The sequence below is a fragment of the Augochlora pura genome, chromosome 11, assembly GCF_028453695.1.
Source record: "Augochlora pura isolate Apur16 chromosome 11, APUR_v2.2.1, whole genome shotgun sequence".
Lineage (NCBI taxonomy): Eukaryota > Metazoa > Arthropoda > Insecta > Hymenoptera > Halictidae > Augochlora > Augochlora pura.
This window is the reverse complement of record NC_135782.1, coordinates 4,941,537-4,964,307: the sequence shown is the minus strand read 5'-3', so window position 1 is coordinate 4,964,307 and position 22,771 is coordinate 4,941,537.

Below are 22,771 nucleotides of genomic sequence, written 5' to 3'. Positions count from 1 at the left end.
TCACGAGGAAAATCTCGTTCCGGCGCGCGCGCAATTTTCCTAATTGTTTAACGATGAACCGGGACCGATAACGTAATTGGGTTCAAACCTGCGAGACAAAGAGCGGCGGGCCCCGTAAAGCCATTACCGGGAACCTTACGTTCCTTTATCTGTGCAGCCGTGTAATTAGTCGGAATTGAAATTTAATTCAATACAGCGAAAATCGCCGATCGTATCGAGCCCGTTCCACCCCCGATCGCTGGTACCGCTTTCGCGTAAACACAGGCCGAACCGGTAAAAACCGCGGCACGATGTTTTATACCCCCGTTCAATTAAATAATTATCGAAGCCAGTTTCCATCCCGTCGACGTACTCTCTGCGCGATCCCGTGGAAATTTTTATGCGACTCCACGGGTCTCGGTTGTTTTTCAAAACCGATCCCGGATTAATCTCGCCTGATGAATGTTTCCCCGGCTACGTTCGTTCGAGCAAGCCACCGGCGAACAAGTTCTCATTCGATTAATTGATCCGTTACGCTCTCGTTACAAATTCTTCCATAGTTGTCGAGAGTTTTTCGTTCTTCCGTTGCTCGAACGTTTTACTTCGATCTCGATCGAATTCCATCGCGAAACAAATTACGCGACGCCGTCTTTTCCGACAACGTTAACACCGTTGCACCAATTCCCCGTCGCCTTCGCAACGGAGATCTCGCAGCAACGTTAGATTATTAAACACAATAAATTCCGGCGTCGCGGCGGACAATATAATTTAATTAATTCGGAGCACCGTCTGCAAAATGGAACGGAAGCCGAATGAAAAAGTGTCGCGGTCCCGGTGGAGCCGCGGCAGGATTAATCCGAGGTCTTGTTTGTCTTCCGCTCGTCTGGAATCGATGCATACGAAATCACGGGGGTTCGGCTCTCTTTTTTCTTTTTTTTCTTTTTTTGTTTCGTTATTTTTCGCTCGCCATTCGGAGTTATTTCTTCCCTTTATTTTTTTTTTTTTTTTTTCGTTTTTTGGTCCCCCGATAAAAATGTTACCGGTCCCCGGTTACGAGCCCATATTGTAAGGGACACCTCCGACGATTTTTCACCGGGGCCATCGCGCGTTCCATTCATCAACCGCTTCGCACTGCCACGAGCCGTTTATTTGTCTTTCAATTCCGTTTATCATGCATCTGCGGATTCCGCGGCGGCACCGGTTTCGACAAAGGGTGGTCGGATTGGGAGGGAGGGAGGGGATGGGGCGCGGAACGTTCTCCGCGGAGACATTGAGTCGTCCCGCTGACAAATCGCGGTCGTTTACGTTTCTTACCGAATATTTTCGGCGTTCCTTCAGCGGCGGGCTCCATTATGGTCGCCGTAGCCGATTGATGGTCCCGAAATGGGCCACGGTGGAACAAAGTGGAAACAGTGGAGATCGATGCAGTCGTCTTTCGCTTGCCCCGGTCAACGTTCCTTCCCCCAAGCCGGCGAACAATGGCAGAATTCTGTAATTAGCCCTGTCGAGTAATTCACCGCGTTGACGAGCTCTCGACGCTCTAATTGGCGCTTAGGCCGCGACGATGAAAAATGGCCGCGACGACAGCGTTCCCAACGTGAACTCTTCAATGTAACGACAGCATAAGATCTTATCTTTTAAGTCTTACGTTAGACGCATCGTGTTGCATTTAATGCATTGTTAATCTTTTGGTAGTCATGTGTTAACAGCAACGAATATACTAATTTCCTATAAGAATTAAGAGAAAGTAATACGGTAAAGCAGGAGGATAAATTTCAACGTTTGCTCAATTTCATTTACAAAGAAGGGCAGACCACTTATTCAGTAATAAATCAAGAAATAAGTATTTCATTCGTCTCTTTCGCTGCCAACCCTAAACGTATTTAAATTCGGTTGACTAGCAGCCAATGGCTCAATTGCAATTTAAATTGATTCGTAGCCGTTGCCTGAACGGTTTGCCACTGATTAATGATCGAGGAAGTCCGTCCGCGATCACAGATTTCTAGAGTCGCGCGAGGAGGCCTCTGAAACGTTGTCGCTAATTTTTCACAGGATAATTTTCCCAATTAAAGTGACGGCGGACGTTCGATTCGTCTTATCGCGAGGAATTCCGCCGTCGATTCACCGATTCCTGCCGGACACCGATTCCATTTATTTACCTAATGATCCCCGCGGTGCCGCCTCGGAAGTAGCACCTGTTCCAACAATGACTCCGTTGTCGCTTATAGCGCAGGACCAAGATTAATGATCCCTTAATGACTACATAAGTGGCTTCGTGCGCCGCGAAAGTATAACTCAATCTTCCCCCGGTTGGAAAATATTCCGCGTCGCGTGTAAAACATAATTACGTAACTGTCGATGAACCGGAGAGAGAGAGAAAGAGAGAGAGAGAGAGAGAGAGAGAGAGAGAGTCGTACCGGTGGAATTAACATAACCGCGATACTTTACGAGGCGCGTTTAAATTTAAGGGGACAGCGATTTAGAATCGTGCGCAATCGTTTAATGTGTCAGGAGCCTTGAAGTTCGCCTCCATTCTCCGTGAATTGAACGATGCGGTTGCGCTACCAAGTGCTGGAATATTCATGCTGTTACACCGTTTCATAGCGAGCGGGTATATATGATAAATAAAAATCTGTCGAGCTTAGGGCTCGGGATAATTATTGACACTTTCGCGACGCAACTTTTTGTATTTCTCATGTTTTTGACGGAACTGCTTCGTATTTCTCTTGTCACTTTTTTAAATTGATTTATTTAACATCGCATCTGCTTAATAATAATTAATAACCTCTTGTTGGATTACAATGGTAAGGGTTACACGTAGACATAATATATATAACAGTTTTGTACATTAAATTATTTAAACACTAGGACTACAATATTATCGTCTTAATCTAGGTTACATAATAAATCTATAATATATAAATTCGCTAAAAAATTCAGTTCTAAATTTTATTGTTATTTACAATTTCTCTTCGTACAATCCACGGTATAATCTTCAGATTGAATTTGATTTCGTCGAGTTGAAAGTCGCTTTTGCTTTTGCCGGAGTAAAGTGCTCAATTAAGCTTCAGCTTGCTTCTAGTTCGAGCAAAAGAACTGTCTATGCTATTTTCCGCGGCAGACTTTCTTCAACTAGTTTAAAATCAGTACGAGGAGTTCTAATGAAAAAGGCGTGCACGGTCTTTCCGTCGAGAGAGTTATAAAATTAGCGAATCTGTTGGGGGGGATGGTAGGCGAACGTTTCAGAAAGTCCTAGCGCCGTCGAAGTTCCCGTCGCGATCCTCCAGTTGTCGGGCGAATTTCGGGGCCGTTCCACGAGATAAGGAAGTTGCCGGATCCTCCTCTGGAACGAGCGTGGCCCCGGCGCGCACAGCCCGCCACGCCGACTTCGGCTGCTAATAGCTGGAAAAGAGAAACGATGCGCGTTAGCCCGTAATTAGCGGACCGCCGATAATCGCGCCTCGCACGCGCAATTATCTTCGGAAATTTTAGAAAGCTCTCGTTAGGCCACGCTCTCCCAATTACAACGAGTACCATTTTAATTACATAATCGACCGCGCGGTTAGTTTTTTAATCGCGCCTCTGCCCGAGCGAACGTTCCGCGCGGGGCCGGCATTTATGGATCACAAAGAAGATTTTCTGGGCCTCGGATCCGCGGGGACCGTGCTTGAGCCGTGTCTCCTCTTCCGGGCCCATTAATCAGCCTTTGAGCGGCCATTTTGACAGAGGCCCCCTTCTGCCGGGCCACTCGAAATCCATGCTCGTAATCTTTCGTATCTCTTTGGGATTCGAAAATACGGTGAACTGAATAAATAAAACGGACGTTTCAACATCTTGTTTAATCTGTTAATAGGTTTTATTTTTAAGTGTTAGACATTAGTATAATATTATCTGTTCAAACATGCAAGAAACACTCTCCTAAGTAGCTGAAAAATTACATAGAGTAGAGAAAGAAGTATGAGACATTTACTAACCGAATTTATTGTTAAATTAATTTACAGTAACTTTATAATTTAACTCATTCGCCGTTCTAACATTTCATCACGTATAGGTTACATTTTAAAAGCGACATTTTCAAGCAGCAAGTGCACTCTGTGAGCACCTTTTAGTAGCTTGTTCACCGTTTCCCGTTGTTTCGCTCTCCGTTTGGAATAATTTCACCGGCAACAAGTTCATTTAGCGCGCCGCGCCGGTGTCCGCAATTTGACGTTTCACTCGTCTAAGCGTGTCTAATATTCGCCCGCATTAATCAAACGATGCCGGAAGAGGAGCGCCGCGGCACCCGGGGTTTGCAGCCGAAACGAACAGATCCCGCGGCGGCAGAATTCGCGAAGACGAGTTTAATAACGTATTTTTATCTGTTACAAGGATCGCGGCGGCGTTATCCGCGCTGAAATCGTCGCGTCGCGTCGCGCCGGTTCGCGCCAGCGCCGCGTCCGGCGTATTTACCTGACACTGCTAATTCCGCGCTTTAATTTCATCCGGATTACAGTTCTGACGTTTGTTGGCCGTTGCGTGGGCAGAAACAGCGGCAGCTGGATCCTGTTGTTTGTCGTTCCGTGCAACCGGGCCCGGAGACCGTAACAACCATCGAGAATTGTCTTACACACGTGGTCCTTGTTAAACGCTCCCGACAGCTACAAGCTCCCTCTCTGCGAGCCGGTAATTGAACGAAATTTCGGGAACTCCTAGGAGGGTCCGTTTCGCTGCCAAAACGCCCATTCCGGCGGCCCCCCCTCGGAACCAAGCCGCAAAATAAACCGCCGCTCGTCTGCCATCTTCTTTGCCATTCGTCCTTCCGCCGCGGTATCCTTTCTCGGGAAATTAAGAGTTTTTACACCGAATTCGCTGACCGGTTAGCCGGTTCTATAGACCATACTCGACACATAGAAATGACAATATTCTCTATTATAATGCGTCAATTATGTTCGTAAAAATTCGCTGGTTAAATTAGAATTTCAGCGGAAATGAAAATATATTCCTGAATTTTTGAATTTCTCGAATATTTAGATGCCAAGAGAAAATAAAACGTTCGTTTAGTTTGTAACATTATTTTTTAATTGGTGTATTCACGACAGGAATTGATATTAATTTTTCATTACAGATTTTCATTACATTTTATTAATTTTTCAGAACAGAGTGACTGGCTGCATCACTTGTCCAAATTTCATAATTTTTGGCCTTCGCGTAAGAAAATCGGTTTAGATTATTAACAAAATCATAAAATATATTCGAGTCATTATTCTCGTAAATAATACAACAATGTCTCGCGTTTATAGAGAACATTCTTTCGAGCCCAGCGGGTGACATTTAACAAAATCGCTAAAATAATCTGTAGCTAATAGATAAAATTAGGATCGTGTTGGTTTACGGATATAGATATCGATTCGCTGGATAAACCAGGGAAATTGTTGGTTCTCTTTGAGCGGTTTTTCTGGCCGATCCTCGGGTCATTTGTTGGTGTAATAGAGTACGGGGGAAAAAGTTTGAAGAACGCGGGAGCGGGCGTACTTGCAGCTAATGATACGAGTTTCCTCCATGGCGCGAACCAGGGGGAAGAAATAGGAGCTAGGGGAACCCGTGTGGGGGGGAGCGGCATGATCGGTATGGTGTCCGCATCAATATGGAACGATAACATGGGGCCTCGTGCCGAGGCGATATTTATATCTGACATTTTGTCGGCCCTTGTAACATCGAGTACGTCTAATAATTACAATGCCAAAGGGGAAGAGGGTGAGTTCCGCTTTAGAAATATCGCTCACGCAGCGAGCCAACGTAATCGCGAAGAATGACCAATGATCCGTTCGTTCGCAATGTTTCAATTTTATAAAACAAGTACCATTGGATGAGATTAAGCAGCAAGATTGCACAAAATTTCAAAATGAAGAATCTAGTGGACAGAATTTCTATTTATCGAATGAGACGTATTCAATTTTTCTATTCCTTTATTTTATTTATTTTCTAATAAAACAAGTTGTTATATTTTATTTGGTAAATATAAATTTAATTCTTTTATATTGTTCATTTTGGAACTTCTCGCACCCTTAATTCTTAATTTTAACTAATCAAAATTATTCTATAAAAATATTATCGTTCCGAATAAATATAGTATTCTTTTACTGGATAAATGTTGTTAATTATGATCGAAAACGAAGCAAAGGCACAGGAATTGGTCGCCCCACGGTAGCCGACCCCACTACCCTAATTTAAGACATCGGTACAAATCGAACAAAAGCGGCGGAGGAGAGCTAATTCTGAAATTTCAGCGGGCGTGAAAATCGAAGAGCTTTTAAAACGCAATTTCTACGGCTGCGTCGGATACCGCGGCTCGCGGGAATTATTAGGCATAAATAACGGTTATTTGTGCGTGACGCTAACGACGGGCCGATTATTAATTTCCATTATTGCGATTAGCGGCGTTGGAATGCGCGTTAATACAACAAAAAGGTTAATATGGAGGAGTTAGCTAGGCCGAGAGAGTCAAGACCTCTAACGAATATTAATAACGCGCCGGAGTTAAAAACATTTCCTGTGCATTACGTCTAATGTGATCCTGGCGAGCATGTCGGCCGCGTAATTGAATGCGCACCTACGATACGGGGATTAATATCAATTACGTCCGTTCTCCTCGTTTTGGACGTTCCGCGGGGCTATGTTTCGGGGATCGCGGAACTGATTTTCCCTGCTCTCGCGCAAAGTACTTTGACCTTTACGCTGTTATTTCGGATTTCTTCTAATTAGCCCGGAGCCTCCCCCACGCGATCCACGGATATCCTTGCTTGTACAGCGATTCGTCTATCCCCGTCCCCCTCGTTGCGTTGATCGTTTCCCTTATTGCGTCGCGGATCCGCGCGTTGCAAATCATTGTTAACTTAATCGCGACGCAGGATCGCGCAACTTCCGATTGGTCTTAACAATAAAATATGGAGAAAAATGGGCCGTGCAGCGGTGCTCGCTGATTATGCTCATTTGTTTTCCGGTATGCGCCGCGTGATTTACAAATGTTCATCACGAAACGAACGGGAGAACGTACCCTTTTCCTTGTCCGTATGTTCTATAGAATTAACCAATGGACGACTTGCAGATTCCTTCACATTTTTTTTCAAAATATTTTTGAGACACTTAAAATAGTCTTTCTGTTATTTCTACTGTAACAGTAATTTATTTTATCTATCGCGAAATAAATAATTACTTGACGATCTAAATTCGGTAACTGCAGTTTGAGGGTTAATTCGTCGTATCTTTATTACACGAATAAAATATTTTTATTATTAATCCGGCGTCGTTACCGCCACGATGTGCGCGACGAAACCGAAAAAAGAAAGATGGTGGGATCGACATCGCGAATGCAAACGTAGAAATCAACGTGCAATTATAAACCGTTTCGGTCGCAATCTGCTCCGATTAAATCGAAAGAAAACGCCGCTCTAATTCGAAAGCAATTTCCAATTGCCGCGAATCCGCGGCGCTGCGTCAAGCCGTCGCATCCGCGGCAAATTGATTAACAAAAACCGAGAACGCAATATCGAGAGAAAAAAAAAATCTGCCGGAGGGTGGTGGAGAGCTCGACGGTGGTGGGACGAGGGCGAGGCGGGCGGGGAGGCGCGGAGGTTCCTGGGGCGCAACGAATATTAATAACGTGGCAAAGTTAAAAATGTTTACCGTGCGTTACGTTTGATACGAGGGCCACGGACGTGGCAGCAGGGTCCCTCGTGATTGATTGCACGTCTCTGCATCTCTCCCTCTGACACGGGGTGTTCCTATGGATATTGCTTTGGTACGGTGCTGCACGCCGCCATCTCCCCCGTGTCTGTCGAGGCAGACACCGTACTCGATCCGTTCTATCCCCCTACGAATCAAATCTAGCCTCTCGCCGGGCCCCGCTTCCCCCTCCGCCGTATCGCTGATACACCCAACCCCGTGGTACCTCGAATGAAAATCATCGTTCAGGAATGCGACTCCGAAACTTCGACTTCGTTTGTCCACCGAATCTGCGTCCGCAATCTCTGCGGAACATGGTCGCGTCGGCGAGACAATCGAGACGATGCGACTCGGGCGAAGTGACGATATTGTTAGGCGAACGTTTGCTTTTAGCCTCTTCAAGGATCTTATTTATTAAAGATGTAGAAGTATGCTCTTAAATTTTTAGATGTCGGTACTTGTTTTCTCTTTAAATGAGATGAAGTCACATTTTACTGTTTTATTAAATTTCTTTGCCAATTTATAGGCGATTCTAGGGTAGATAAAATACTAAACCTAATGCTAACGATAGATAAAAGATGACACGATTCTAAAGGCTGGTACATTTAATTGTCTCTTGAACTAGATAAAATTCAGAAGGGTGTCAACGTTTAAGAATCGGTTCCCGTTTTAATAGTAACGAAGTCGACCGGTCCGAGGGTCCCCGTGTCCATCGGAGAATGAGCCGAGGGACCACCATGGTGTGTCCCGCGAAGATTGAATAACAAATTAACCGGTGCACCGAGGCTTTATTATTTCAAGGCAGTGGACCGTCGTGTGTTTTCGCGAAGGGGATGGCGAAAGGCGAATCGTTGCGCACGTTGCAATTAATTTCTTGCGCGGTCGCCGCGCATCGCGATTTATCAAACCGCGTTTGGCAACGATGTCACAACGGTGGCGATCGAAGTCGGTTCCCGAAAGCAATTAGTCGAACCCGGGGAAAAAATGATCGGCGTCGGTCGCCGTCGTATCATTATAATTAGCCGGCTCGCCGGATCGGGAGCGCGTTTTGTTGTTAGCCGGGTCTTAGCCGGGGTTGATAATCTCTTCTTTCGCCGCGCTCGTTAATGAGAGAGCGAGAGCGCGCGAACGCGCTCGTTGTAATCTCGCAAATGGCTACCGTGCAAACGTGACTAGACGATGACTGAGGGAGAACGATGGCAGGGAATGACGCTCAAATGAGACAGAAGACGAACGACCGTGGCAGACGTAAGCCGCGGGCTTCCTCGTTTCCGCGGGATTTTTGAAAGAGACCCGGCTACGGACACTCGAAATAGACGGCAAATTGGACGATGCTTCGCTGGCCGAGAGCGGATTCGCTATTCGCGATTAATAAGCTGCCACTTTACGACAGCCATGAGACTGTTCCGCTGTTTCGTCGCAGCATTTTGATACAAACTGTTCTGTTTTAATTGCGTCCGGATGATTTCGTCGTGCCACTGTAACTTGTTACAGCAATAACTAGACGGTCGAGATTCCAAAAGTGTTCCGAAAATTGTGAAATGCAACAAAATATTTCTACACCATTCTTGCCTAGTATGAAAGTATATAACAATGGCTAATATGACACAGAAGCAGAGGAAGTGGCAATTTTATTAAATAAAACCACATCAATAAGGTTTAAGGGTTGTCTAAACGTAGTTATACCAATTTACTGATTTAAAAGTTCTGTTCGCCCTTTTAAAACCACTAATCACGAATCACAATTCTATTGTATATTAACACGCGTAACTCAAGATCAAATGGAACGCCTTTTCAGATTTTCTTCCAAAAATTGTGAAATTCATTCTTGAAGATTTTGACTATGTAAGAAGCTAGATCGGATTCCTCTACCGTATAATGCGCACTCGCACGCAGCCGGCCATCGTCGCCCTAATCACCGGCGGTCTCGTTAACGCATCCCGTTCTTTTTGCGAAGCGGAATTAGGTTCCTTGACCTCACGACGACCCGGTACGCGTTTGGTAGCAACTGGTTGCAGTAGCAAGAATTAGCAATTAATCTTTTAGTTGGTGTTACGACGAATGAGGGGGAGGGGCGGAACGGGGCCGGCGGAAGGGGTAGAGAGCCGATAGGATGAGGTGGATTCAAAGAAGAGATACGTGGAGGGGCCAATAAAGAGGGTATCCAGAACAACGGAGAGGGTAGAATACAGAGAGAAAGATAGAGAGAGAGAGAGAAAAGAGAGATAAAGAGGGAGAAATAGAGGCAGAGAGAGAGAGAGAGAGAGAGAGAAAGGGAGAGAGAGAGAGCAAGCGTAGGGAGCAAAGGGAAGAGAGTAGTTACAGACCAGGCATTATGCAAACGACGCAACAATTAGACCGTGGTCTTCCACCGGTTATTTAGTATTTAATATAATTTACCTCGAGCCCGCCGCGTAATGGCTATCTTCACACATTCCGCCATGACTTTCGGATATCCAACAGGTACCTATTCCAGTCTCTGTTGCAAGCTAAATGATGGGGCTAGACGTCGTACCCGTATCCAACGATCATATTGCGGGGTTCAGTCTTTTAAACAAAAAAGACGCTGTATTTGCAAACCGGTAACCTTTGGGTGTAGATTGTTTGCTTGGCGACTCTGCAAATTGCCAAAAACTCTACGAAATCATAGCAATTTAATCGACGATAAGTAATCGCTTAACTATAGATACCGGCTGGAGATCAACATACTCCGACGAAATTTGGTTAATGCAAATATATTGTTGCAATAATTATAGCGTTCAGTGTCGATTGTTGAAATTTAACATAGGAAATATTTGTTCAACTATTTTGTGGTGATATCCAGTTAGCTCGCTATTTTTTAGAAAATTAGTTGTGGGGTCCGAAAATATTTTTATATTAGAGCCATAAATTCATGTAGTCGCTTTCTTTGTAAATGAACAATAAATAGCAACACTCGCAGATCATATATCCTTACCCATTTTTGGATAAAAAATCAAAATCTATTACTTGAGCTTCCCATAATAAAAATTTTGTATTTTATTGTGTTAGTAATACTATAATTTTTTCACATCTAATTTGCAAAATCAATTTGAAACGAAATTAAATAAATTATAGAACACGTCAAAAACACGCGTCAATTCCCGATGGCCGCGAAAGCATGAAAACTCGATCGCAACTACACCCGACACGGAGAAGTCTATTAACCGGTGTTCGCCGAACAAACTGTCGATAACGATTTCGTAGGTCCGTGGAACACGAGGAGGTGCGGGCAGGAGGAGCTCCGCCGAGAACAAAAGCGAATCATCGGCGTTGATGCGGGGGTGTCCGATAAATCCGGGTCGTCCGGGAAAAAAAAAGGAGAGAGCGAGCCTTCGATTTCCTGGCGTGCTTCCCGACAAAAGCATTCCGCTCGGATAAATTTCTACGGCGGCCGCTTTTCGCGTCAGCCCTTCGACAACCTTCGGGCTCTTCCTCACAAAGGAGGACCAGCGATGGCGGTGGCCAGCGAGACAGCAGTAGGCAGGTCCCTCGGGAAGCTGTCTACCTTCCTCTCTCTCCCATTCTCTCTCTCTCTCTCTCTTTCTGGCGCGCGCTCTCTCTCACTTTGCTCTCCTCTACGTCGTCCATTCTCTCTCTTTGTCCCTCCTCGGCTGGCTCCCCACTCCGCCTCCGTTTCTCTCGAACATGGAAGAGAGGCAGGGACGAAGGGGGAAGCTAAGGGGGGAAGAGAGGATCGCGTCTTGCTCCGCAGGACTCTCGCTCTCGCCACCGGCGCCCCCGCTATTTATTTTCCAGGATTTCAGAGTCCGAAGCCATTAATCTCCGCTCCGCAGCGTCAGTGGAGCGCGTCAGGGCGACGTCGGGGTGCGTGGCGTCGGCGACGTCGTTCTGCTCTTAGCCGCAGCCTCGTGTACAGCGTCGTGGCAGCCTGCTGCGGAGACGCAGAGAGAGAGAGAGAGAGAGAGAAATGAACAGAGACGGAGACAAAACTGGGGAGATGAGGTGTCGGTTGCGAGAGAACGCCAGGGGCGCGGGGACAGGGTCTTGGATGTCAGGTGGGGAGGGGTGTCAGGACGAAGGATCAGCATCTGGAGGGGTGTCGATCCTGCGACCACAGGACGATCCTACAACTTATGCTAAAATCGCGAAACGATCTTGCTGAAACCTCGATTTCTCTCTGGATTTCTCTGTTTTCTGGACATGATGCATAACTCGTTATAAAATAAGTATTAAGTGTATAAACCACAATGAAGCTTTATTATTTTATTACTATGGTGACTATTTTGATCTAGTAGATCTTAGCTGAGCTTTCGAAAATTTGTTGAAACTAGTTAATAATTTTTACCGAAGCATTCTTTTACAGAAAGTAATTCAATGAATTTCTCCGCCAATTTTATTACAATATGTTGAGTCGATTACAAAGTTGTTTTATTAACGTAAAAATGAAACACGATTTTTTAATGATTAGAGCAAATCTTATGCTCTCGTAGATGTCCTGTATTTCATTACAAATAAATGAATACTAAACGAATTGCTTTTGTAACATAAAAACGACACAACCTTCTAGCCAACTCAATAGATAACAATAAAATTGATGAACGGTTTAAATAAATTCAATCTCGTCATTTTTGTTTCACGAATAAAAATACTAAAGAAGATCTAGTATCTGTTGAAGAGTACACAAACATACTGAAACTGCAGCAACTGTCCAGTCCGTCGAATGGACGTCAGTGAGAATCTTCGATTTGATTATTTATGGACGAAAGGGTTGCGTGCGGAGGCGCGAGGAATCGAGGGTTTGTTCAATCGCGGTGGATACACGATTTCTGGGTCACGTGTAGACGTGAAGCTAGGCGACGGCATCCATGAGAAATGTTACACGTTGCGGCGCGAGGCTCCTCGATGATTCATGGTGTTACTGGGACGATGCACCTAGCACAGCCCCCGTTCTGTAGAAGACACTTCGGCCATAATTCTACGGCAGGAATCATCGAAGACAGTGTGCTCGCCGGGGTAGAACTTTTCAACTCCCCTGCGGTGAATAGGTGGCCCATGCCTTCGATTTCTGTTTGTTTTATTTGGAGGGACCCTGCAGTTGCAATTCTGCATTCTTTGGAATTTATGACGATAACTTCGGCGACAGTTCGTGCGTTGATTTCAGATTAATGATCCACTCGGTTTAACCCCTCGACGTACCATTTCCTTCACAGTCGCTGCGATTAGGAATTTTTCGATTGGCACAATTTCTTCGATGGAACAGAACATCCGTACTTAATTATTTATTACCAGTAATTTCCATCTTGAGTCGGACTCGTTAAAGTATGGCAAAGGATCAAATATAATTTTGCCAGAACGGTCAATGATCTTTAATTGTCTTTTATTAACGTCTAGCAATTTTCAATTATTTTTTACCTCCCTGAGTAATGGGAATTTCCTAAGAAGCGTAAGCGATGTAGCAATCCAAGTATGTCGGACCTTCTACGGACAAGCCAGTTCTATAAGTCGCAATTTCGATGCTTTTAAAGCAAAGTCTACCCTCGTGCGGCGGACATTAACAAATGCAAACCGAATCCTTCATTCCGAGGCCGAACCAACAAGAACCGCAACTATGGCGACCGAGGACGCGTGTCCCACTGTACAGATAGGCGGCCATTAGTACAAGTCCTATGCTCGGCGAAACTCCGTTCTGACTGTTGAAGAATCGTCTAAGAAACCGAGCTGCTCGGCTCATTCCGCAACGCAACCTCGTTCGAGAAACGTCCGGACGATTTCCAGAGGCGGGAACAATGGCTACCAGACGGCCTGTCAGCGAGCTGCTCCCATACACGATAATCAATAGCGACCTGCTGGAGATGGTCTATCTAACATGGCTCCACTCGACTAGTTCTGGACTAAGACGTCCAACAAGAAGAACACACGACCGGCCCGCATTATGAACGTGTTATTGAGACCGCTCGTCGTTGCTCGTTCGCCTAGAATTACAAGGTGAGATCGGGTCTCTGCAACTTCCGTTCCGCGGGAGGTGTTTAATTGCTGCTAGTTGACAACACTCGTATGATATTAATGACGATGCTCGACAACTTACGAGCCGTTTGCATCGGTTGTTTAGATTTTATGCTGGGCTAATTAGCCGGAAGTGTTACCTATTTTCTCGTAGTCGAGTTCGAGGAATTATTTGCAGTGTAGAATTAATAGGAGTTTTATGTATAATTAAAATAGCTACTCAGTAGTCAGTTTATTCTTTTTGAGATTCAGATTTTAGCTTTTCAAGTCGATTGACATTTTCATTCGTTTTTGAGGTTATTAAAAATCGTTGTATCATATTTTAAAATAATTTTAAGATTATCAAGTTTATCTGTATTTAGGACACTGTTAAATATGTATAAATATATCAAATGCACTAGGTTATATAAAAGAGATATACTATTAGACAGAAGAAGTATTTTTAATTTAAAGTTAAAATGGCTCCGACTACGAAGGGTTAAAATTCCTACAATCTTTACTATATTTAAAAATATGACTACCCAATTTGCCAGGAATGCATAAAATCTGCAGTCTAGTGCTTAATATAAGATTAATATACATTTCTCCAAGAAGTTTATCGAGCCATTAATATAAAAAAATTTAGAAAAATTCGAACGAAGTTCAGGAATTATAAAAATTAATACAACGTGTATGTAAATTCTCAGCTATGAAGTTCGAAGACGATATAACACTATAGCTATAAAATCGACGTACGAAACAATTTTTTGGAGGAGGCAGCTCGCAGAGCGCATTTCGGAAATTGGCAGACAAATTGCGATCCGGTCTCGCGGAGCATGTACAAATCCGTTTGATGAGGCGCGTTGCGCGCGGAATCGTCCCCGGCGCGGCGTGTCGGAGTCGGGAAGATGTTGCGAGGTCTCGTCCGAGACCGCAATTTCGCTGTAAACGGCGCTCGTTGGGGTCGAACACGCGACGCTGGTACGCGCCGATCGCTCGCAAAGGATGCAGGCGCGCGCCGCGCCGGCGAGAACGGTCCGGAGAAGAATCGAGGAGCGTGGAGGCCGGTACTCGCGCGAATCTCTTCTAAATCCTCCGTAAACTGCGGGAATAAACACGCGGAACCCGTTGAAAATGGTCGGTCTTTAATTCGACGCCGGCTGTAATTTGATCGTATAGGTAAAATTACGCGGCGTGTCGTATTATCAATCTCCGCTCCCTTCTCTGCTCTCTCTCCGCCTTTCTCTCTCTCTCACTCTCTCTCTATTACTCGTGCATTCGCTCACTCTCTCCGCGCTGGATCGAGCGTAATTTTCAGCCCGGCTGGATCTGTAATCAGAGTGGATTCGCCAGCCGCGCGCGCGGAGACGCGCGTCGATACCGCGGATAAGATTGCGCGCCGGCCGAAATTATCGTGCGCCGTCCCTTCTGCGAGGATGATTATGTGGACGGGATGGTACGCGCGGCACGGTTTGCCAATTAGTCGCGTTAATTATAGATTCGACGGCGGACTTTCGCTCCGTAATGAAATTCAACGTGTCCCGTGCTCCGGACCGCTCACCGGCACCTTGCAATTATCATACACCGGGTCGATCAGTTATCGTCGATTCGAGAGTCGATTCGGAGGCCTCTCTCTCTCTCTCTCTTCAGCGAAAGATTCAGTTCTAATTGGTTGGACGATTCGATTCGGTTTCTTCGTAATTGGCTGATTACTTGAGGTAAGAGGGTTATGCGAAACTGGCGGCCGCGAGAAAGCGACGAGTTGGTTGTTAATCGGCGATAGTTTCCTCTCCGATTGAGCGTTAATATACGAATGTCCGTAGGGATCATCGGTTCGGAATTAATTTGCAAGAATGGAAATCGACGTTCCTTATGGTATTATATAGCTTGAATGGATGTTGATTAACGCGTTCGCTAGCAGTGTTACAAATACGTAACGAGTATGATTTTGTATTCTATGTAGGAAACATTAAATTAATTTTGTGAATACGAGTAGTTAAAATTGTAACACGTAGCGTGATATTTAGAGATTTTATAGCTTCTCTTTCACGATATTTTTATCGTATTTTTAAGAAGATATAATTTAGGTATATAATGTGACAAGTAGAATAAATATGTACGCTAGAGACTCTAGTAGTTCACTTTTATTAAGAATGATTCGGACAAATTATTCTCTTCACAAGAAGGGAATCTTGGAAGCTCTTCAAAAAATAGTATACTCATTTCCTCTAAAAGGTATTAATTACTAAAGTGGCTATTATGTCCAGAATGCTTTTCTCTATCCAAACGGTAGCCTAAAGAGCTTCAGAACCTCGGCAGATCAACTCGCAGGGCCACAACTCATAGGATCCCTCGGAGTATCAATCCGGAGTCTGCTGGCCGCAGAAAAACGTGTGTCAACAGGGGCCGAGTCTGCCAAAAGACTACACTTTCTGGCTCCCCTAGGATGTACCGCGCATCTCCTCGATGCTGTTTGCATACGCGTGACATCCTAAGGTCAAAGGGTCGGCAATTTCGCATCCATCAGCTAGCTCCTTCCAGGAGGACGGTGAAAAACCGTCTCGCGAAGGCGTCCCGATGCCGCTCCGTTCATTAAACGTTCTATACTTAATTTGCATAACTCGGGCGTCCGGTAGGGGGGCAGGGTCGAGACGGCGAGACGGTCTGAAGGGGACAAGGGGGGTTGGCTCATGAATACCATCGTTGATTGAGAACGGCGAACGGGGTCGGGATTCTCGGGCTCTCCTCTCGTTAATTAACATTGTGCACCGCGGCCACGGAGGAAGACGTCAAAGCTCTGTCGGCTCGGACTCTCCGAAACCCCTTTTGTCCCGGGGGCAGAGCAACCCTTTCTCTCCGGTTCTTTCAACCCTCCGCCCCCTTTTATTGTTTACTCCCGCGCCGCTTATTATGCCGGCGAACGCTTGTTACTCGCCTCTTGATATTCTAATCAGCCCGACCCGCCGTCGTGTTACCCCTCCGCCCGCCGCCCTTCGCGCACCCCCCCCGTCGCGGCAGCGCGCCATCTTCCACCGGTTTCGTCTTCGAGGCTCCCGGAATTCCAGGCGTCGACGATAACTCTCGGATTCCGCGCGGATGAAAGAAAACGCGGAGGAACATCCACGAGAAATGCTGTTCTTTCCCTTGCCGGGAGGGGTTCAAAGGAAATTCCTCCGGCAGACTATCGCCGAGGATGATCGGTGACCTCGCAACCCCTCCCGAGACAACCCGCGCCGTCGTATTTATAGATCTGACCCCGTTACGCAGCCACCGATGCTGCGCCTTTTCATCCATTAGTTTCGAGAATCTTCGGGAAAATTGAGGAGGTTTGGGGTGGTTTTTCTACGCGGCACATGCTTGATCTTACGTCGTTTCGTTCTGGAACCTCAATTTCTATCGAACAGCATATATGTCAGGAGAATGTTTTCATTAATACGTCATCTATTGAAATATTTAATTTTCTCATAGCATATTTTAGTCCCATTAGTGTTTATCATCAGAATATTGTCGGATCCAAACTCTAACGTCTATTAAAATTATTTCCAACGAAACATAAATTTAATACGTCTTATTCGGTAAGTATAAAATGATTTATATACAGTAACCAGCTCTGATAATTTTCCTATGATATTTTCGACAGCCAACAACCCTTAAAACTTCCAAACTTCAAATTAGCAAAATGAATTATCTTGTAACTTTTATATTTCAACCCTTCTACACTGTCAATTCAACCCTTCCACCACCGCAATTTTATCATCTAGCTCCGACGGCTATTCGAAAAATGTTTGCCACAGGGTAACATCGATTTCTCGGGGAGGAACGATCGGAATTAGAGAGCGGGTCGTGGAGGGGATGCAGGAGGGTAATGACGGCCCCGGGTAGTCTGTGCGTATTAGGAAACAAGTTTAAGACCAGGGTGGTGGTTCCGAAGCTTCGGAGCCCGTGGTGCAGCCCAGCGTCCCGATATTATTACTATGTAAATCACCCCTTCTCCATGGTGCGCTGACGCCCACGGTGACAGCCCCCCCGAGTGCCCCACCAAGTAGGATGGATGAGCTCCCGGGTTCTTATTAGATATTCCTATGCGCCACCCCTCCGATCTGCAAACATGTTCCTTCATTTTGCGTCGATATACGTTACACACCCCTTATCGCCGACGCTCTCTCTCTCTCTCTCTCTCTCTCGCCGCGCGGTGGTCGACGCGGCGCGCGACACTCGAATGGAAAATGTATTTGAATTTCAAGCAGCCCCCGATTCTTTCCCTCCGGCAATGAAACGCCTCGAAATTGCTTTCATCTTTCTACATGGAATTCACGATTGCTTCGATAGTCTCTAGGATCTTTTAAGAAAATTGCTACTCGTTTGTTCTCGCTCGGGTTTCTCGCTGTTTTAATAGATTCGTAATAGCTTGAAAAATGCTTTATATTTGTGCTATGCAACGAAGCAGTGAAGCTGAAAATAATAACTATACAATAAGTGTGGAATAACAATTTATTTATTCCTCTATTAATTGTAATTAATCGTGGACAATTTAATAATATCCTGAAAGTCTTCTGTAATTTCTGTAATTTAATATATGACGTTTCTCTTTTCATAAATGCGATTAAATGGATTTTTATGCTGAATCTTATTCTCATTTTACAAAAATTTGAATTAAAGAAAAATATCCTTCGTCAATTAAAAGATCATTTTTATTACTAAAATCAAAATGCTACCGGACGTTATTAATTCGTACGTGTTCTTTCATTTTAAAAATCCGCGCGTATCATACGCGCATAAAGATCCGACGTCTATCGACGTGCCGTCAGCCGGGAGATGAATGTTCCACTCCAGAATTTTCGAAATCGAATGGAAATTGATGGGAAGCGTTTGCGCGGAGAAAGCCGAGGGAAAGTCTGTGTACGGCGTTTAAGTGCTCGGCATGGTTTGAAACAATCGCTCTCGAAAACCACGTCTCGCAGGGCGAAACGGAATTTCGAATATCCTGTTCAGCTGCGCGGACGGCGGTGAGCCGTGCTCGGTCGGAGCGGAATTAATGTAAAACTTCCGTGACCGGGGGAAACGGAAAAGCGGTGCGAGGGTTCGGGGAGAAAGTTACGTCCGCGGCGTCGGACTTCAAAGTGCTCCGGTGCTTGAAATCATTTCTGTCGAAGGGAAATCGTTTTTCCGGCTTAACGAGATAGGATCCACGCGGAGATCAAATTTACAAAACTCTAAAAAGTATTCTGCATTCGATATGATTCTGTTCTCAAAATAATTGGTAATGTCAATTTTCTATCGATGGAGTTTAATGCTAGAATCATTTATAAATTCTTGAAATTACAAGGAATCTTTATTATAATTTTTTATAATTTTAAATTGTTTCGTAAGGAATTTAAATTATGAGAAAAATAGTGTAAATGCATTCAGCCTTTTAATTTTTGTAAAACGTCACTTTTATTAGTCACTTTCAGAGCTCGGTAGGTTTAATGTTAATATAAAATCAGCCTCTATAATCTGTGGTTAAATGATCCAAATACAATAAGAATCCAAATTGCGTTTCTCTCTTCCACATCTTAATATTCTATTCAATTTTCCTACTCACCCCTTGCCGATGCAATTAAGCTGATCTCTCGCTTCTCCACTGCCATCGCAGAGCTCACATAATTAATAATTCATGCTGTTGTACGATGATCATTCTAGCGCGTCGCAGCCGAATTTTCTCGGAAACGCCAGCAGAAACGATCCCAGCCTAGTTGAAAATAGCTCCCCCCCGCTCTGTTCCTGCCGGGGATCCGGTTTCGGGGACATTCTTTTCCCCATCTCTGCGTGAGACACGCGATAAGACCCGGTAATTTAGTCGAAAAGGAGAAGGTATCGAGCTACGGAGGGCAACGGAAAACGATTGAAGCCGGGCTGCCGTGGCCCGAGCGGGGTAGGGGTGAAATACTTCGATAGGACGTCGGGGGGGCTGATGCCGCCCACCCCCGTCCGCCCAGCCCGGCGAGTGACTACCGACATTAGTCCACTGACACCATTGACACTTTTATTAATGACATCGATGCCTGAAGCACCGATCCCCTCCCCTCCGGCGGCGCGCCACGTTTGCGCACCCCTCCCCCGGCGTTCAACCCTCGAGAACCCTCCGGGCAGATTTTCCTGCCGCGGTGGATGCAGCTCTCTCGCGGTAACCTCGGGATTCGTTCCTTTCCATCTCGCAGAGACCTTTTTTCCCGGCATTATTGTATTCCCCGGGCAAGAAGAACAGGAACTGGTCGCCTCGCCGCTCTTCCCATGTCTATCTCCTCTCCGCTGCCATTCTCCATTCTCCTACGGTCTCTTTTTCTTTCGCGGGACCTCTCTCGCTCCTCTGTCTCCGGCGTTCTTGTCGCCCTGACCCTCTCTCTCTTTCTCTCTCCATCTCGTTTTCTCTCTCGCTCCCTGCCTGCCTCTTTCTCCCTTTTTCTCTCGCGCTTCGTTCCTCCACTTCAGGCCAGTGGCGTTCGCCACCCTTCTTCGCCGCCTGTTCATCCATTCCTCTGTCCTGGGACCTCGCGAGGGAGCGGCTCTCAAGTTACATTGAAAAATCTGGCGGACGGCTGAAAAATCGGCGATACCTATATCATCCATTGTCCTCCAAGCACGGTGGACCCCTCCCGCGACCAGTTTCCCCGCAAAAAACCTCGCATTTAACGGATCCCTCTCCGTCCCGGCGACGCCGTTTCCTTACAGACGGCGACGACGAGAGCTCCTATCGATCGTCTAATTAGAAATTATGGACCGACTCTAATCCGCGTTTGCAAACGTAACGCCTGTTCCGCCGAGAGGAGGAGGGAGGATGTGTCTTTAGGAGAACGAATTCTAGGGGAAATTGGGGGCGGACTGCCGGCGAATGAATCACGCGGTCCGGGAAATGGAGTTGATACTTTGTCCGGCCGATTCTGAACAAGCGCTATAGTTTTTGCCGAGTTTTTAATTTCCTAGTTGAATTTAGTAAATTGATTTGAGAACAAAGTTTCATCCCTCCAAAATTTTTTCGACGACTCGAAGGTTATAATTGTACTGTAGATTTTTGTTAAAGGCATCGAGGTAGATCAGTTTTAAGAAAATTGGCTGAGGCTAAAGAAAAATAGATTTCTTAATAATTATATTAAAATCCTGTTCATGCCAATATTTCATTACGGAATTGTATACGAATAATATAATATTCAACAAATTTTAATTCTATCTCTTTATTATAATATTTCTAAATTTTTCTAACGATTTTACTATTCTATACTTCCTGTATTTCCTATATTTTTTATTATACATAAATGTACCAACCAAATCGCAACCAATTCAAGGAAACACTGAAAACGATGCACTCGTAAACTACAACTGCGGAAAGATTCACAACTCGTTCGCAGAAAATTATTAGTACAAGACGGATCACGTTATAAAAATTGAAATCAGGGTAACATTACTTTTTTTTTGCGTGAAAAATAATACGTTTTCCCGAGTTCAGCGCGCAGAATGCAGCTGCCGGTGAACGCCCAGTGTACTCATTAGAGATTATGATAATGTATCTTCGCCCTGTGAGTTTGCTTTATCTTGTACACTGTACACTATAATCTCGCCGTTAGTTCCGCCGTTTTTTACTATCATTTTTGTCGAGGCGTTCTCAGTTTCGCTCGCTTTCGATCTTGCCAGATGACACTGGCAATCTAGACGGCGGCTTGCTATTCAGACATCCGTGAAACTTCGTAGCGGGGAAATCTTTGTAGTAATTTTAATGCGCCGTGGAAACATTTGCGGACCGAGGCCAATGAGATAACTGGCACTCCGGCGGAGAGAGGCATTTGTCAATGATCCGGTGATGGAGGGCATCGATTAGGGGTGATTCCCCGTAAGCCTACCGAAATTCTTCCGTTATGATCGCATGGCTCGGACGATTTCGTAGAACAAACACGTTGCGGAGAAATTAATGGCGCGGGGATACATTGTCCAGCTTGGATGTTACACCGGGTCATCTTTCTGAGATCTGAAGAGATATTTTAACAATCTTTGGCCTGCAAAATTTACGCGTTTTTAAAGATACGTCAATTTAATTTTAGTTAGTTTAATTGACTTTAATTTACCATATTTCAATTTAATTTAAGTTAATTTCATTTACATTAGGTTATTTTAATTTAATTTAAGTCAATTTAATTTATTTTAAGGTAATTTAATTTAATTAGATAAATAGTTTACAAAGACTTGCTCCAAGTTAAATTGCACTTCAATTACCAAAATGATCGAGGTTGAAATTCAATCTGAATTTAACTCTAATTCCCTGCTCGGCGTTTAAAAAGATTAAAGATAGAAAATGAAGGTAATCGACGATTCAATTTCGTGCGGCAACATTTCATTAGAATTTCCAGCGCCGCCTCGTCAGGCTTTCCGATCCGATCGAGCAATCCTCTGATTACGAGGCAAGAAATCGCGAGGGGGGTGGTTGCCGGGGCTCACGGGAAATAAATCTTATAAGTAGGCAGTTCACGATACTCGGATCGGGTGGCCGCAAATCCGTGGATAAGCCGTCGCGAACAAAAGTCTGGGAACGACGTCGCCAGGAATGCAGTGCACATTCGAGCCCGGATAAAAGCGTGAGCTTTGTGGGTCGGTCGACGGTGGTTGGAACGAGTCGAGCGACGGAGGAGGAGGAGGGGGAGGGAGGGGTCGGCGCAACGGGGATGAGGAGTTGAAACGTTCCGATCGAATCGTCATTACAAACGACGTGACAATTTGCAGCGAGCCACGCTGTATATATATTGCTCGTTACATCGATTTCTAGCGGCGTGACAAGTTTCTAGGGTGGCGGGCTCGTCCTCCCCCCGCGGTGTCTCGGTTTTCATAAATTACGCCGATCACGTCCCGTATACCCGCTACAACCCCCGGCGCGATTCTAATTTATTTTAAAATGACGAGGAGTCGCGCGCGGCGTATCGAAGATGGCGATGCGGGGAATCGAGGGTGGAATTACTTGACGGTGTCTCGGGCGAGATTGCACGAATTGTCCACGGAATTCCATATTTTTCTTGTCCTTGGATAAATCTTTATGGGATCTCGTTGGCCTTCTTTCTGTCGACTTAATTTCGCCACTTCGAATAGCATGGAATTTTCAGTGCTG